Source organism: Terrapene carolina, unplaced genomic scaffold, assembly GCF_002925995.2.
Source record: "Terrapene carolina triunguis isolate 2854851 unplaced genomic scaffold, T_m_triunguis-2.0 Scaffold67, whole genome shotgun sequence".
In the NCBI taxonomy this organism is placed as follows: domain Eukaryota; kingdom Metazoa; phylum Chordata; order Testudines; family Emydidae; genus Terrapene; species Terrapene triunguis.
The window spans coordinates 34,875,866-34,892,823 of NW_020664418.1; the positions used below are offsets into that span (position 1 = coordinate 34,875,866).

Genomic DNA, 16,958 nt, shown 5'->3' on the forward strand with positions numbered 1-16,958 from the left:
AGGAGGCACTATAGACAGCTCCAGTCCACAGGGCCCTGGGCTGGAACCCGGAGTAGAGGGCGGGCCTGGGTTCCCCCCAAACCTCCCAATTGACCTGGACTGTGGGTTCTTCCAGAGGGGAAGGTCTCTGGGCTGTTCCCCAACCCACATGGTGAATTTCTGAGGCAAGAAAATCCGCCAATAAGCGCAGGACCCACCAAGAGAGAGGAGGAACTTTGTCACATATGGTAGAAGCTAATTAAGCCTATGCTAGGTGTTTATGGCTGGAATCGGAAATAAAACAGACATCTGTTACCCTGGAACTGTTATTTGTATACACGTTTCTAATATGTCTCTCTGAACCAGATTTTCAAAGATATTTAGGTGCTTAAAGATGCAGATAGGTGCCTAGTGGGATTTTCAAAAACACCTAGGAGCCTAACTCCCATTAATTTCATACGTGTTTGAAACAAAGCAAATGGAGATCATATTTGCCAATGTATTGCTTGCAAACTGTATATATGTTCAAATTACTAAGTGAAATTAGTGTTTGTGAAAGATACCAGATTCACAGCCTAGCACAGAAATCATATCCTTATCCACAAAATAGATGTAACAAAAGTAACAGCAAAGCAGTCTTCCCACACTGCCCTGCCAATGTGTCTCAACCTCATTTTTCAGAGAGACCAACTTTAGGCGCAAGAAAGTAGTTCAGTCTCACTGCTAGTGAAATATTTAGCTTCTTTCCTTAGGCCTCCAGCTCATTTCCCATAGTGAACAAAACGGCCAACAGATAATGGATTCAATTACTACCTCTCCTAGCTCACATTTGAACTAGTGAGCTATGAAGAGGTGAAACGCTCAATAGTCCAACACCAATTTATTGAGTCACTTCATAAATATACATATTGAAGTTGAGTAACTTCCAGTCTTCCTTTTTCTTACCATTTTTTTGTTTGTTTGTTTTCTTCTCCTTCCCCTTTGTTTGATTGTTTCATTTTCAAACTGGAGCAGAATCTCCCTAATCCTTACTCCTCGTGGCTCACATGAAAAGTGGCAGTCTTTCCCCACACATTTAATCACACAATGCCGCAATAGGGTCTCTTATTTATTTCTAAGATGTCAGTTTTTTTACAGGGCATTTTTATTAGTGCATTATGAGGGATTTATATGTAAAGAGCTAAAACAAAAATATATGTGTAAGAATTAATGAACAACGAATATTTTGTAGTGCATTGTCCTTCTGTTTCTGCTAATTTTTCATGGTTCTCCTGGTCAGAACGAGTGAGAGACTGTTGTATTTACTTGGCTAATCAGTACTGAATAAGAAGAAAAATGTAATTGCAACTTTTATAAGCACACATTACAACCCTTCATGCTTTATTATTTATTATTCTTATTTATTATTTTATTTTAAAAGATAGCGTTGTTAGTTTGTATGATTCTTTACAAAATGTATAACAATGGGCTTGAGTTGTAACTTTACTCAGGTGAGTGGTTCCATTGATTTCAGTAGGACTATTTATGTGGATAAAAAGTTACTCGTGATCCATCGCTGCCCATCCTGGCTAATAGCCATTGATGGACCTATCCTCCATGAATTTATCTAGTTTTTTTTGAAGACTGTTATCAGGTCACCCCTAGTCTGTCTTCTTGTCTCAAGATGAAACGTGTCCAACTTTTTTAACCTTTTTTAACCTTTCCTCAAAGGTCAGGTTTTCTAAACCTTTGATCATTTTTGTTGCTCTCCTTTGGATTTTCTCCAATTTGTCCACATCTTTCCTAAAGCTGAAAATTGGACACAGTACTCCAGCTGAGGCCTCATCAGTGCCAAATAGAGCAGGATAGTGACCTCCCGTGTCTTATCTATGACACTTCTGTTAATACACCCCAGAACGATATTCACCTTTTCCACAACTGCATCTCATTGTTGACTCTCCTTCAATTTGTGATCCACTATAACCTCCAGATCCTTTTTAGCAATACTACTACCTAGCCAGTTATTCCCTATTTGTAGTTGTGCATTTGATTTTTCCCCCCTTCCTAAGTGAAGTACTTTCCACTTGTCTTTATTATATTTCATCTTATTGATTTCAGACCAATTCTTCAATTTGTTGAAGTCATTTTGAATTCTAATCCTACCTTCAAAGTGCTTGCAACCACTCCCAGCTTGGTGTCACCCACAGATTTTATAAGCAAAATCTCCTATCCATTATCCAAGTAATTAATGAAGATATTGAATAGTACCAGACCCAGGACTGACCCCTGTAAGCCACCACTAGATATATCTTCTTAGTTTGACAGTGAACCATTGATAACTGCTCTTTGAGAATGGTCTTGCAACCAGTTACTCACTTACCTTTATAGTAATTTCATCTAGAGCACATTTCCCTAGTTTGCTTGTGATAATGTCATGTGGGACGTTGTCAAAAGCCTTACTAAAATCAAGATCTATCATGTCCCCTGCTTCCCTCTACATCCACTAAGCCAGTAACCCTATCAAAGACGGAAATTAGCTTGGTTGGCATGATTTATTTTCGACAAATCCATGCTGGCTATTCTTTATAACCCTATTATCCTCCAGGTGCTTACAAATTGATTGTTTAATAATTTGTTGCAGTATCTTTCCAGGTATCGAAGTTAGGCTGACTGGTCTATAATTCCCCTTTTTAAAGATAAGTGCTATGTTTGCCCTTCTCCAGTCCTCTGGGAGCTCATCCTCCATGAGTTCTCAAAGATAATTGTTAACAGTTCCAAGATTGGTTGAGCTAATATCTTAAGAACCTTATGATGGATTTCATTAGGCCAACTTGAATACATCTAACTTATCTAAATATTCTTTAACTTGTTCTTTCCCTATTTTGGCATGCGTTCCTTCCCCCCTTCTCATTAATATTAATAGTGTTGAGTATCACCATTAACATTTTTAGTGAAGACTGAAGCAAAATAGGCACTAAACCCTTCAATTTTCTTGATGTTATCAGTTATCAGCTCTCCTTCACTGCTATGTAGAGAACCTGCACTTTCCTTCATCTTCTTCTTGCTCCTAATGTATTTAGTAAGCCTGTGCAGGAAGGGTGCAGCATGTGGCAGGGGGTTGGGGTGAAAGAGGGGGTGTGGAGTGTGGGAGGGGGCTCAGGCCAGGGGGTTGGGATGCAGGAGGGGTGCGGCTGGGGGCTCAAGGCAGGGGTTAGGGGGCTCAGGGCAGGGGGTACGGGTGTGTGGTGCAGGAGGGGTTCAGGGTGTGGGCTCTGGCCCAGCGTCGCTTACCTCGAGTGGCTCCAGGGTGGCAGTGGGGCTAAGGCAGACTCCCTGCCTTCCCTGGCCCCACACCGCTCCCAGAAGTGGCCAGCATGTCTGGCAGTGGCTCCTGGGGGTGGGGCGGGGCAGGCGGTTCCGCCATGCTCTGCCCTCACCTCTGGATACAACCCCCGAAGCTCCCATTGGCCGCGGTTCCCCGTTCCCGGCCAATGGGAGCTGCGCAGGGTGGTGCCTGCAGGTGATGGCAGTGCACGGAGCCCTCTGCTCCCCCCTCCCCCAGGGGCCGCAGGGACATGGTGCTGGCTGCTTCCAGGAGTGGTGCGGGGCCGGGGCAGGCAGGGAGCCTTCCTTAGCACCACTGCTCTACGGGGTTGACTATCCCACAGGCCGGACTGAAAGCCCTGATGGGCCGGATCCGGCCTGCGGGCCGTAGTTTGCCCTCCCCCGCTATAGATGATTGTTGCAACCACTGTTATATATTTGCAACAAATCTTGTACAAAATGTGGCATGTAAGATGTCTGTAAAAAGGTTATGATTTTCTGGTTATGATTATGCTATCTGTCTGCATGTATCATTTTTGTATTTGAAGTTATGAGTATTGGCGCTATACCTGTATTTCAAATGTTTGCTCCTGGAGTAACTAACAAGGTATTTAGCCAGCACATCTTGGAGGGACTATTCAAATTGAGTGGCCCACCAAAAGGACATTAACTCACAATGGACCATGGGAGATGCCCATCTATACTGAGTGGACTGTCCTGTAAACGTGCTGTCTGGAATATAGGTAATGGCTTCCTGCAATTTCTGAGCGAAATTGGGCATGGACATGTGACTCCAAACTCCCATCTTTTACCTGTAATTGTCCACTAGCTGTGCAGAAGATATAAAAGGCCCTGAAAACCCCTGCACTAGCCTCTATCCTGCTCCAGCCTCTAGACTATGGACTATACTGCTGGGAGTATTCTAACCAATGGACTGAGGACTTTCCAATGATTTGCAAGCAGCCAGAGACTTGACTTAAGCCAGCAGTTTATTCCATCACTGCTACAAGTCTGAACCAAGAACTTTGCCATTATTGTATGTATTTTCTTTCTTTCGTTCTTTAAACCTTTAGATTTTAGATACTAAAGGATTGGCATCAGCATGATTTTTGGGTAAGATCTAAGTTATATATTGACCTGGGTGTGCGGCTAGTCCTTTGGGATCAGAAGAACCTTTTATTTGATGAGACTGGTTGTAAAGAACCACTCACTACTTTAAATCCAGTGTTTCCGGTGGTAATACAAGGAGTGGAATGCTGGAGGAAACTGCTTTTCTGACTTGTTAGCCAGTGTGGTGAAACAGAAGTTTTTACTTTTGTTGCTGGTTTGGTATATAGTATGGGTGATTAGCCACAAGTCTTGGGGTGTATCTGCCCTATTTCTCAGCAGTTTGTCCTGAGTTCGGCATCCTCAGTTGTGGCCCACTGAGGCATGGTTACAGGGTCATTAAAGATGTCCTGATGGAGCGTAGTTGTAGTTATATTGGCAAAGTTGTGCTTTTACCAGGGTAGTTTATTTTGTTCAGGACTAGTGAAGTAAGCTACACCAGTGAAAGCGCAACATTGCTGGTGTAAAACGATCCTTCATAAACTGAGTGGTCTTAGCATGCAACTTATGCACAACGTGTTTTCCACTGTGATGTCCTTACAACTCTTCTTCCCATTACTTATCATTAGTTTGATTCCACAGCTGCGCTTTACAGATGAACATTAAGTTCAAAGGTTATTCTCTGAATTATTTCGGGATCTCAATCTTGTATTGGTTTAAAAGGGACCTTTTCATAATTACAGTTGATGTTTTGCCATTTTTCTTCCCCCTCAGATTTAAAAAAAAATTCAATGTTCTGTGTTGGTGTCTGCACTAATGACGGGAACACATCTATAGTTATTCTTTGGATTCCATTCAAGAACATCTTCCTTTTGCACTGGGTGTAGAAAGCTCATGTTCATTTTGTGGTTTCATTAATTGTTTAACAGTGGCTATCAAATGACAGGGATTGATGTTTCAGTTAGTCACTTTTACAATGATTGTTAATTTTTGGCAGTTTAAAAGATATTATAAAATCCAATGTGATTTAGGTGGACATATCTGCAAAGTGTTAAGCTAGACAAGGAGCTTAGATGTTCTGATATTTCTCCTTTTCACTCCTGCACCTAGCAATAAGGCTCTGAGGAATTACAGAGTTTGCTGGTGCAACTCTCAAAGATACAGAAGTGGCAAATATTTAAAAAAAACAACAAACCGTCTAACAAAAATTATATGGCTCCTAAGTAGTTGCATACTTCCCAATGCAAAGTGTCCTCTTATAGCTGCTTACTTTCTCTTTTCCTCTTTCTCACTAGGTTATTTTTGCAGTTCTCATTTTTATGCCATAGTCATGACTTCTTAAATATTGTGTACTTGCAATTTCTGGTTTCACCTCAGTGCTATTTATGCACAGGGTAAATTTTTTCAGTACAGCTCCAGTATTTTTGATGGGAGTTGCATGCCTAGTTTCCCCTGTTGTTGTTTTTGTCCTGCTTCTAGGACAAAAAATGAATTTCTGCTACATTTTTGTAAGTTTCACTTGTAGATGTCACGTTTGACAGTTTCATTCTAATTAGTCACAGATAAGGCATGCATTTCTAAGAACTGAGCCATGAGAACCAGACTAAAGAGAGCTTCTCAAAATGTGTACATGTCTGCAATTATTTAGAAAATAGAACTATTTGGAAGTCTGGAATTATTTAAAATCTGTGATTGCATAGGTCAGCACTGTAAACCATCATCATTTTGCAGATCTTAGATCTAATCATTCCAAATCTGAAAATCCAGATGACAGAGGAAACATCTGGCCAGATTAGTTTAATCATGGAAAACAAGTATAACATCATTTTCAATTTCAGTTTTTCAACAGACTGTACTATGCATACACTGTGTGTGTTTTAATCTTGTTTCCTGATAAAATCTGGAATTCTTGTGATTAATTTTGTCACTGTCAGTTATTGCACTGTCACTACTTTCTTCCTAATAAATATAACTTAGATTTTATTTACACTACATAAAAGTACATAAACAGAATAGCATATGAGAGGAAGCATGGAACTCCCAGGGAATTGGGAGTCAGGATTCTTGGGTTCTAGTCCCAGATCTGCTCTTTACTGGCAGACCAGCTAAACTCTTTCTGCCTAGGTTTCCCCTTCTGTAAACAAGTGGCATGAATACGTACATTACTGGGAAACTTCAGTTAATGTTTGTAAAGTACTTCAAGATCTGCCTTCATAAATTGGAAGTATTGTTATTCATATTCAGAATACCTTCTCTTCTATTAATACTTCCCATTCAGAATGCAGAGCTCAGAATGGAACTCAGAAGCTGAGCAGGGAATATCAGAAGTAGAATTTACTGATCAGGGCATGGTATTCCTCTTATGATATATCCAGGGCTCTGAGAATTCCATATGAATTGCCAAACCAACTGTACCTTCATGCACGGTGAAGATAAAATATTCTGAAATATGTTAAGAGTTCAAGAGAATGGCATCTGAAAGGGAATATTTTAGAAGAGGAGGAGTTAGCATAATTCCCAAAGGTCTAAATTGCGCAACCTTTACTTACATTGTCTTCAGTGGGACTGTTCTTGGGAGTAAGTGATTGATCTAGACTGTAGAATCCTTTCTTACGTTGGCAAAGAGAGCTTTGTAATGCAATGTATATACTGTAAAATGTATGTAGTTTAGGCAAACACCTAATTAGTAAAATCGACTTCATAATAAGGTAGACTGCTGAAAATGATTCATTTAAAAGACTGCATCTGGATTCATTTGAGGCTTGATCATGCATCCACTGGACCGCAGGATTGGGACCTTTGATCTGATTGTGAGAGAGGCTGAGTGCTCACAACCCCTTTACAAGTCAATCTTGGGATCAGACCCTTTGTGTTCAGCTTCCTGCAGAACAACTTGAAACGGAATCACTGCCACAGTATAACTTCTCTTGATAATGTTCCCAAGACCAAAAAAGCAGCTTCTGTAAAAAGTTACATATGTGGAATACGCTAGAAAGAATATAGGTATAATACAGAGGCAAAGCTTAAAGCATTGTTGCCAGAGAAAACAAAACTCAGCATTAATTTATTTCACAGCTATGGTGCATAACACATTGAGTCATAAATAACACTTCATTAAAAATCTTCATTGACTTTCATAAATGATAGGTCCATGACTGGCACAATGTGGTGTTTTTACTGCTGATTAAACAGTTAATGTTGGACATTTCAAGTTACCTGTGTAGTTATTGATCTTCTTTAGAGCAACCAGAAGTCAAGTGCATTGTTTCCCAGTTAGTTCAAACCTTTGGAACTTCAAAAGCACCTACACAGAGTCTCCAAAAATATTTCCAGGCCTTTTGTGTACTTTTGTCCTGTTCTTATTTTAAAAAGCAGGAATCAATAACGGTTCAGGCACGTGCTGGTTATGTCAGTAGAAATAATTGCAAAGCTGCTAGGAACATTCAAAAGTGGTCAAACACCCACATCTCATGTATCACATACCAGCTGATGTTACCATAAAAAAATCCTTATCTTTGTCAAAACAGTTTGTAGTTATATCTCCTAATACTTTCTTTACAAATAATACTAATATGCAAAACAGAAATCTTTGGTTTTAACTGTGCAAAATATATCTTTTTAATTATTTTTTAAAAATCTTATTAAAAGAATTAAATGAACTTCTATCGCTAACCTAATGTAAGTAACCTAGTACATTTCTATTCCTAACCTAATGTGTCTCACTTCTTGAATTCCCTCCCCCCCCCCCCTTTTTTTTTTGTTTGATGTGGCTTCTAAAGCCCAGGCCACTAGATAAAATAAATGTCAAAGCTATTATTTTAGCACTTGAATTTGCAACCCATAGTCACCCAAGCTTACTGTAGCTTACTCCTGGAGAATTCTGCACCTCTGCGCATGCACAAAATTCATGCCCCCCTCAGAATTCTTTTTCTCCACAGAAAATCCGTTCTGCTGGAGAGGCGCTGCAGTTATGCCTTTTCCCCACCAGAGGCTGCTGTGGCACCAGAACAGAGGGCAGCCACTCCTGGGCGGGAGCAGCCCTCTGTGGATAGGGAGGAAAAGAGGCTGCATTCCTCACAGCACCCTGACCTTGGAGCCAATGAGGAGGCATGGGCTATGGGCACAGGGGACTACTGGGGGGGTCATAGATTAGGGTTCAGAAGGGCTACTTGGGGGACAGACTGGGGAGGGGCCTGAATGGTAGTGGGGATGCAGGGCCACATGGGGATGGGGAGGGGGTGGATGAGTGGTGGTGTAGGGCCACATGGGGATGGGGGGAGGGTGGCTGAGTGTGTTGGTGCAGGGACACATGGGGACAGGGGTAGACGTGACTAACTAAATGAGAGAGGCTGGGGGCAGCCAGAGTCTGTATGGGCAAGGCTCCCCAGCTTCTTAACAATCTTCCACCGAACCTCTCAAAATAACCTGTTCCATACTTCTCCTGCCCACACCCAACAACCCTACAGGTTCGCTCCCAGGCTTCTTCCGGACAATTACTTCCCTTTCCCTCAGCTCCTCCATTACTCCTGTCTCCCCCCAAGCCTTTGCGCTGCTTCTGAGGAGTGCAAGAAATGCATTTCTATATAGTGGTTTAAATGAATTATTACTCAACATTCTGTATTAATAAGCCTAGTAAGGAATGTATTCATCAAAAAACATTTCCTGAATCTTTTTTCTTGTCTTTATTGTTACAGACATACTTGCTGACTGGTATTTTGAAATAAATTATCAAAATAATTGAAACTGGCGTGATTATATTGTGGTGTTATGACAAATAAGATATGCACAATTCTAAAATATTATGCACAGAATTTTTAATTTTTTGCCGCAGAATTCCCCCAGGAGTTGTAGTTACAAGGAGTCACGCTGAAGTGAGTGGGAAAAACTGCTGAAAATGTAATAGCAAAATAGGACTCTACTTAGGGAATTGAAATCAGTGGTCTCCTTGTGCGAGTAGGATTGGGACTTTAATAGAGGTCTTATCATGCCATTGGTTTGGAAGCAGAACTCCCCATTGACTTCATTAGGGAGTTTTGCTGAATAACAAATGTCATGGTAATGGCCCGTGATTATGTTGTGAGAGTTTACATAGATACGTCTGGTTTGCAAAAAAGAATTTGGCTCTGAGCTCCATGTATTTAAAGGCACATGTAGAGACTGTGTCAGTCCAGCATGGACTGGTCACACAATTTGGGCTTCCTTTCTAAATAAAACCTAACTGCCAGTTCTGACTTTCTGCCAGGACTGTGCTCCTGCAGCTCAACAGTTGTAAGCTGTTCATTGATTGAATTTGGTAGCTAAAGCCCTAGCATTCCAAGATCTGATTTTTTTCCCCCTCCTGTACTAGCATATGGGGTTTTTGTTGGACTGGGTCCACCCTTGTTGATGCTGGCAGCTGTAGAATTGACTCTAGTTGGTCTCAGCTGATTGCCTGGCTGGACTGCCTTAGCTTTTGGAGCATGCTTAGCTGTGGAAGATTTGCTCCTTGTTATAATGTAGGTTTAATAACAATGATTTATGTAGATCCATATGCAACCCATTACCAGTAAAAATGTTTTAGGCTAACAGTGGTGTAGTAGTAGCTCACACAATATCACTGTGCAGGAAACATGCACATGGGGACAGCCTTGGATCCCTGCTCCCGAGGCAAGTGGAGACCAGTCACATTGCAAACAGATTTTTCCCCTGTTCCTCGTCATAAGGCTCATTACTGTACACCCATCTTCTGGGCCTAAATTTACCTCTGACCTTTTTTGTCTCACTTGTATTATTGTAGACAGTTTGCATTAGAAATACTGAATTAAGAAATGAAGCATTTATAAAGGGTAGGTAGACAGACTAAAGCACAGATAGGAAATAAATCCAATACTCCCTGCTCTGTTTCTTGCAGGGGGCTGGGGGGAGGTGGGGCGTGTTTGTGTCCCTCAGATTCAGAGCTATCTGGGCAGAGAAGATATGTTTGGTATCTTGGGAAGTGAGGCCCTCAGTATTCTTTAAATAGGATCTTAACTTCACTGGGCTATGGGTCAGGGTTTGCAGGTGGATCCACTGAAATGCAGCAATGAATACCTTGGGGCACAAGCTGCTCTTTCTACATTCTCAAACAGAAATACAGTATTGCGGTGGCAGCTGCCTCAGTCTTTGTAGGGTCCCTGTGCATATATATATGCCTAATATGCCTAAAATTTTCATTTCATTGGTAATAGGATCAGGTCCCTTGTGGGAATCAAGGGGCCCTTGGATGTGTAGGGTATATTTTTAGAGCTTAATCTTACTGACTCTCTGTTTGTAGTATGTAGAATTAAGCCTTAGTAAATTACAAGAAGAACCATGCATTATATAACCATCCTATTGTATTTAATAATTGTTTGCCTATATCCTCATGCATCCCTATGAAAATTTACCTCTGAACATATTGTCCAAGAAGTCGACATTGCTCTTTATACGCTTTAGTATTTAAAAAAAAAACTGAAAAATTTTTGATATAAAATGGCACACTAGTCCCCTAAATATCCATGCATAAGGCATTGTTTGTATCAGAAATATTTCACCCCTCCTGGAAAAAAAAGAGCCATATTTGTTTTTTGCACCTTATAATTCTGCCTCCACAGAGGTACAGACAGCCATAAATCAGAGATTTCTGAAAAGAAAAAAAAAACATGTAACACACAGCTTGACACAGAAAGCAAATATTTGGAGAAACTTGATGGCAGCACAGGATATTTTAAAAAATAGTTTTCCACGTGAAGAGGCTTAAGGCACCTGGATTTCAAAAACAAATTTCCACTCCTCTGAGGCACATGTTTTAAAGAGGTGTGGCAAAACTAGCAAATTTAGAAATAAGAACAAATGTGGTTTGGTGTGTTTGTTAATTTTTGCAATGGGAAGCAGCATAAAACACAAGATGGGAACAGAAAATAGATCTGTACATATGAATGGACCCAGTTCAATTACTTGTTCGTTTTTTTTTTTTTTTAAACAAAAAGTTCTACTTCCTTGTGGAGAAATAATGTGGGCTACTCCCATACATGTTAGTGAGAGTTAGTACTACAGTTGGCCAAGTGTTTAGTAAGAGTATTCAATATACAGGTGATGCCCATTGCAGGCTTGGTCCTGCAAGGAGCTGAGCACTCTGATCTTGATCCATTAAAGCACTTAAGCACATGATTAAATGCTTTACTGGGTAAAGATCAGAGGACTCAGTACCTTGCAGGACTAAAACAGATCCTCTATTTTAGAAAAAAGAGAGAGAGAGAGAGAGATCTGTCATGCAGAGCAGGATAAATCTATCCTCTTTCAAATAAATCAAAGCATGGTAGCCCTGTTTTCTTTTGAAGGTACATGTTATTGCAGCAACTTCAGCACTGAAGAGGTTTCACTGTATTTTGGTGCTTAACCTCTACAAAGCAGGTTGTTGGTTTTCTTCATAGCACTGGAATAATATAGATTCTTCGGTGTTGGTGATTTAGGTTAATTAAAATAACACCCTCAAATGCTGGTACATTTTTTGGTTTGACTGTTTTGATCTCCACTGTTTATAATTGACTCTCACAATCTTGAAAATCTTTCTGCATATTTTGCCCATTTTCATTTGCAGATAATTATTCCCCTGTTTTTGTTTTCCCCCATAAAGCAGGGAATGATGGGTGGGTGGGTGGATGGGTGTGTGCGGCAGCACACCCTGGCTTTGAAGTAGTAATAACAACTAAATACATAGTTTCTGCTTTCAGCACCCCCACTATAAAAATTGTTCCACCATCCCTGCCATAGAGATTCCTATAAAACTTCCTGGTTCTGTTTATTCCTTTGCATCAGCTAGTGTAAACTGGGGGCCTAACCCTGTATTCGTTGGGAATTTTAGACGCACAAAGAGTGCATAGCCCTAGTTAGTGGAGCTCTGAAGTTTGGCTTTGTTTGTTTGTTTCCACGCCCTCTGCTGGAACTTCTGCTGCAAAATACCATGCAAGTGGCTTACATAAATAGGAGCCTTTTATTTAGGTTCATATTTTCAGATGTATTAATTCAGGACACTCAGTTTGAGATACCTACAGCCTGATTTTTGTAGAGGTGCTGAGCACTCAGAAATTCCATGGAGCGCTGGAAATCAGGCGTTAGTTGTCTTAAGTTGAGCACCCAAAATTAGTGGATGCTTCTGACAATGATCTCAATAATGCATGGACCGACTTTCCACCACACTAGATATTCTTGGGCAGGCAGACCCTTAACTGGTGTAAATTGTCACAGCTCCATTGAGTATCTGCCCCTTCGTCTCCTAAGTACATTCTAAGTTACACCTTTTGAAGGCAAATTGTATTGAAGATTCAATTGGTTGCTAGGGGATAGTGTGCTCAGTTACACCATTATAAATCTAGAGTGTCTCCAGTAACAATTACCCTATTTTTCCAGTATATCAACTAACCTATGTGCAATACAAGAGCTAGGAAGAAGGAAGAGCAAACAGTGGTACATCATAACACAGTAGTTAGCACTGAAGGGACGAAGCAGCATTACCGGAAGATGTAGATAAGAATTTTTTGTTTTGGAAATTTCTAATGCTCCATAACCTCCATTAGCAGAGTTTGAAGAAGGAGCATGCTTTGAAATTGTGATTACTTGGTATATCTGATATTATAAATAGTTTTTGCAAGACAAGATTTTCTAAAATTCATATTACAATATATATGATGGTGGAAAAGTAACTGCACCTGCTTGTGCAACATAGATTATAATTCCTTAGATAGCTCTGGTTAAATGTTGAAAGGAAACTAATCTATTTAAAAAGCTAGATGGAAGAGAGGTCCTGTTGACTGCAAATAGCTAGTTAGCTGTAGATCTTATTTCAAACTATCAATGATCATTATAATCTGGGCCTGATTCTGATTTTGTTTACAACATGTATATCAGAATTCTAATGAAACTGGTAAAATTACACTTATGTAAAACTGGTATGAGATCAGAATTGAGCCCTGTGTATCTTTGAGTTTATGGAAGAGTATTTTTCCACACAGCAAAAGCCAGAGGATATTGGAGGTGTAAATTCTTTAGAAGATGGATGTTTACAGTGCTGCATGAAGCTGTACTACAGAAATGTCTTTTATATTTTCAACATTAATTGCGCATATGGAGTTAGCTAAAGCATGACAATGTTTTGTTTCTTTTCAAATCCTAGTTGAATATTTTCTCCACATCTGTCAGTCAGGCACATTCCAGAGAAAGGCTTTTAGCTTGTGTGTCTGCTACATTGTATTTAATGTTTCAATATGAAAAAGAACAGCATGGTCTGGGAAGTGATTGGAGCCAAGACGTGTTTATGCATATGGAAGTACAGTATTTCTTCATGCAGAAACTATACCCTTGTATGCTAGACAGAATACTGGCTCTATTAATAAACTGTGACTTGGTAGCTTGCAGTAGTATGTAATTATGAATAAGAACTAAACAGAACAGTAACAGAGATGGTAAAAAGAATTTTATTGCAGTAGTGTAATTGGGCTCAACTCTGTGCTCTAATGCAGCCACTGATTTCAGTCAGACCTTAGTGTACAAGCATATACGGTGTATTATCCAAGTGGGCTCTTGCTAGCTTGTGGAATTTGTATACTATAATATTACAGTTTTTCACTATTATTTTCAGCCTACTGTATAAGAGAAAATAAAAAAAAAGTTCTAAGCAGTGAACCCTTCTCTGCTGCCCTCATCTAGTACAGGAGAATTATTGTGGGAAGTGAATAAAGGCTCTATTCACTTTCCTCCCTGACCAAGTGAGTAGCTAGATTTGGTGCATGGGGGTTCCACAGAGGTTTAAGAGGAAGGAATCTTCCCCCATTCCCACACTGTGGAGCTCCTCTCTGGTCATCAGTGTAGTAGATTACAGCCCTATTTAGGTCTGAAACTGCATTAGCTCCACCAGCAGAATGGCCAGTGAATCCATAGCTCCAGCCACTGAGGATGGATGTGCAGGGAGGCCCTGCAATGGTCTCATACAGTTAGTTAGACTCCCAAATGCTGGCCCCTGCACCGTGCAGTGGAATTGCACTGATTCCACTGCATCTGAGGGAGGGGTCAGGATTTGCCCCATACAAATAATTCTAAATGGTTGCAGTGCACAGGCCCATATAAATTGCAGTTGTGGGTTCTGCACTTGACTGGCCGACTCATCAAAACCGATATATTTAGCCGTATAATTACCCAGGTCCACAGTCAACCATGTTCCTGTTTAAATCCAAACCATTATGTTGCATACATGTAAATGATGCTTGTAAGATAGTCATATAACTAACACTCCGCAGTCATTTCCACGGTGCAGCCATTCTCAATAATTCATTGGGTATCCTGTGACTTTTCATTGTCAGACTAGCAGTGCCGCTCTTACAACTGTTAACATCAGTATGATCAGAGCAGAAGCAGCAGAAGAATTTACGTTTCTTAATGTGAGAGTAGTAAAACTGATCCTGAGCCAATGTGAAATTAATTGTAATTGTAAAATTTAATAATAATAATAACACATCTATAGCTGAGGGGCTTGAAGGAATTCACAGGCATTAAAGGAATAAGCCTTGCAGCATCTCTGTGAGGTAATGAAGCATTTAACCCCATTTTACAGCTAAGGAAACTGAGGCTCAGAGCAGCTGTACAACTTCTCTAAGGCCTGGTCTACACTAACACCCCAATTCGATCTAAGGTACGCAACTTCAGCTACGTGAATAACCTAGCTGGCAGGCAGGCAGGCTCCCCCGTCGACTCCGCGGTACTCCTCTCGCTGAGGTGGAGTACCGCAGTCGACGGCGAGCACTTCCTGGTTCGAATTATCGCGTCCAGACCAGACGCGATAAATCGAACCCGGAAGTTCGATTGCCAGCCGTCGAACTACCGCGGTAGTGTAGACATACCCTAAGGTTACACAGGAAGTATGCAGCAGAGCCAGGAATTGCCTGACTGGTTGATGTTTGTACAGTACTTTGAAGCTGTACAGCTGGATTATTTTTTTTAATCTGGCCAATTCTTTTGCGCCTGGAATCAGTTGAGAGCATGATATAGGTCATTTAGATGTTTTAAGTATGTGCCTGTGCCTGCAAATCTAGTATTTATATGTGGATTCAATTTATATAATTTAGACAACTAATTTTGAATGCAAAATTGCTCCTTTATTATCTGCAAATAGTAGATGATGGATAAATATCTCTCCAATGCCCTCTTGGACGAAGATTGATGCAAAGAAATCACTTAACTCTTTTGCAGCATCTTGGTCTTCCTTAATCGCTCTCTTTACTCTCTGGCAGTCCAGCAGGCCTATTGATTCCCTCATATTCAGTGACTCATTGTCACTGTAAATTTTCCATTCTTGTATCAGTGGGATCAAACTGCAACAGTACAAAAGAACACTGAAAAGTGTTTTGCTGTGCTTCAGAAATGAAAGCAAAATTGAATCTGAAAAGGTAATATGTAAATCGAGTGATGCATTTTACACATGCATAAAATAATCTGAGTTACTACACTGCGTATATCTGATGTCACTGAAGATATAACACATATAAGAATGGCCACACTGGGACAGACCAAAGGTCCATCTAGCCCAGTATCCTGTCTTCCAACAGTGGCCAATGGCATGTACCCCAGAGGGAATGAACAGAACAGGTAATCATCAAGTGATCCATGCCCTATTCCCAGCTTCTGGCAAACAAAGGCTAGGGCTACTATCCCTGCCCATCCTGGCTAATAGCCATTGATGGACCTATCCTCCATGAATTTATCTAGTTCTTTTTTGAACCCTGTTATAGTTTGGCCTTCACAACATCCTCTGGCAAAGAATTCCACTGATTGACTGTGCATTGTGTGAAGAAATACTTCCTTTTGTTCGTTTTAAACCTGCTGCCTATTAATTTCATTTGATGACCCCTAGTTCTTGTGTTATGAGAAGCAGTAAATAACACTTCCTTATTTACTTTCTCCACACCAGTCCTGATTTTATAGACTTCTTATTGTGCTCTGTTTTTAACATTTTATTGTTGCTGTTTTCAAATGATCGCAAAGAGCTCACTTTAAACTGGTAAAAACCTTTGAGCAAATTTCATGTGAAAAAACTTCCTGTTTTTTTGGAAGATGTATTAAAACACTGTCCAAAGTACAGTGACGCTCAGCTATGCCAGTTTACACCAGCAAAGGATCTTGCCCTTTGTGATTTTCCATCCTATTAGTAATATAGTGCTGAGATCTTAAATTACAAGAAGCAATGACTTGCGTATGATGTCAGACAGGATTTTTTTTAAGCACCTAAGTGAATTAGGAGCACAAGTCTCTTGACAATATTTTTTTTTTGTGAAGACCAAAAATAACACTGATGGGCTGATGTATCCTGCATACAAAAGATGAGGTGACATTTCTGGTATCTTAGAATGGTTCAAGTTGCTGGCTGGAATCCTGCAATTAAAGTTGCTTCTATGAGATGCATAGTTTTGAAGGCAGTATGCTTTCCACCCTCCCACCCCTTTAAATAGCATAAAAGGTAGTGGATTGTTGTTGATAAGTCTGCTATCTGATTGGAGTGTGCATGCATAGCTCCCATTAGTGTTAAAGGGAGTTTTATGAATGCACTTACAGGAATCCAGGGCCAGAATCCAGGTTCGGCGCTT

General features: G+C 40.4%; 1 protein-coding gene across 2 annotated transcripts in view; it reads left to right on the top strand.

The window, feature by feature from the left end:
* The window catches only part of SH3GL3 (SH3 domain containing GRB2 like 3, endophilin A3), a 78,466-nt gene that overhangs the window by 37,058 nt on the left and 24,450 nt on the right, over nt 1-16,958 (top strand). The gene's annotated exons all lie outside the window — the stretch shown is intronic.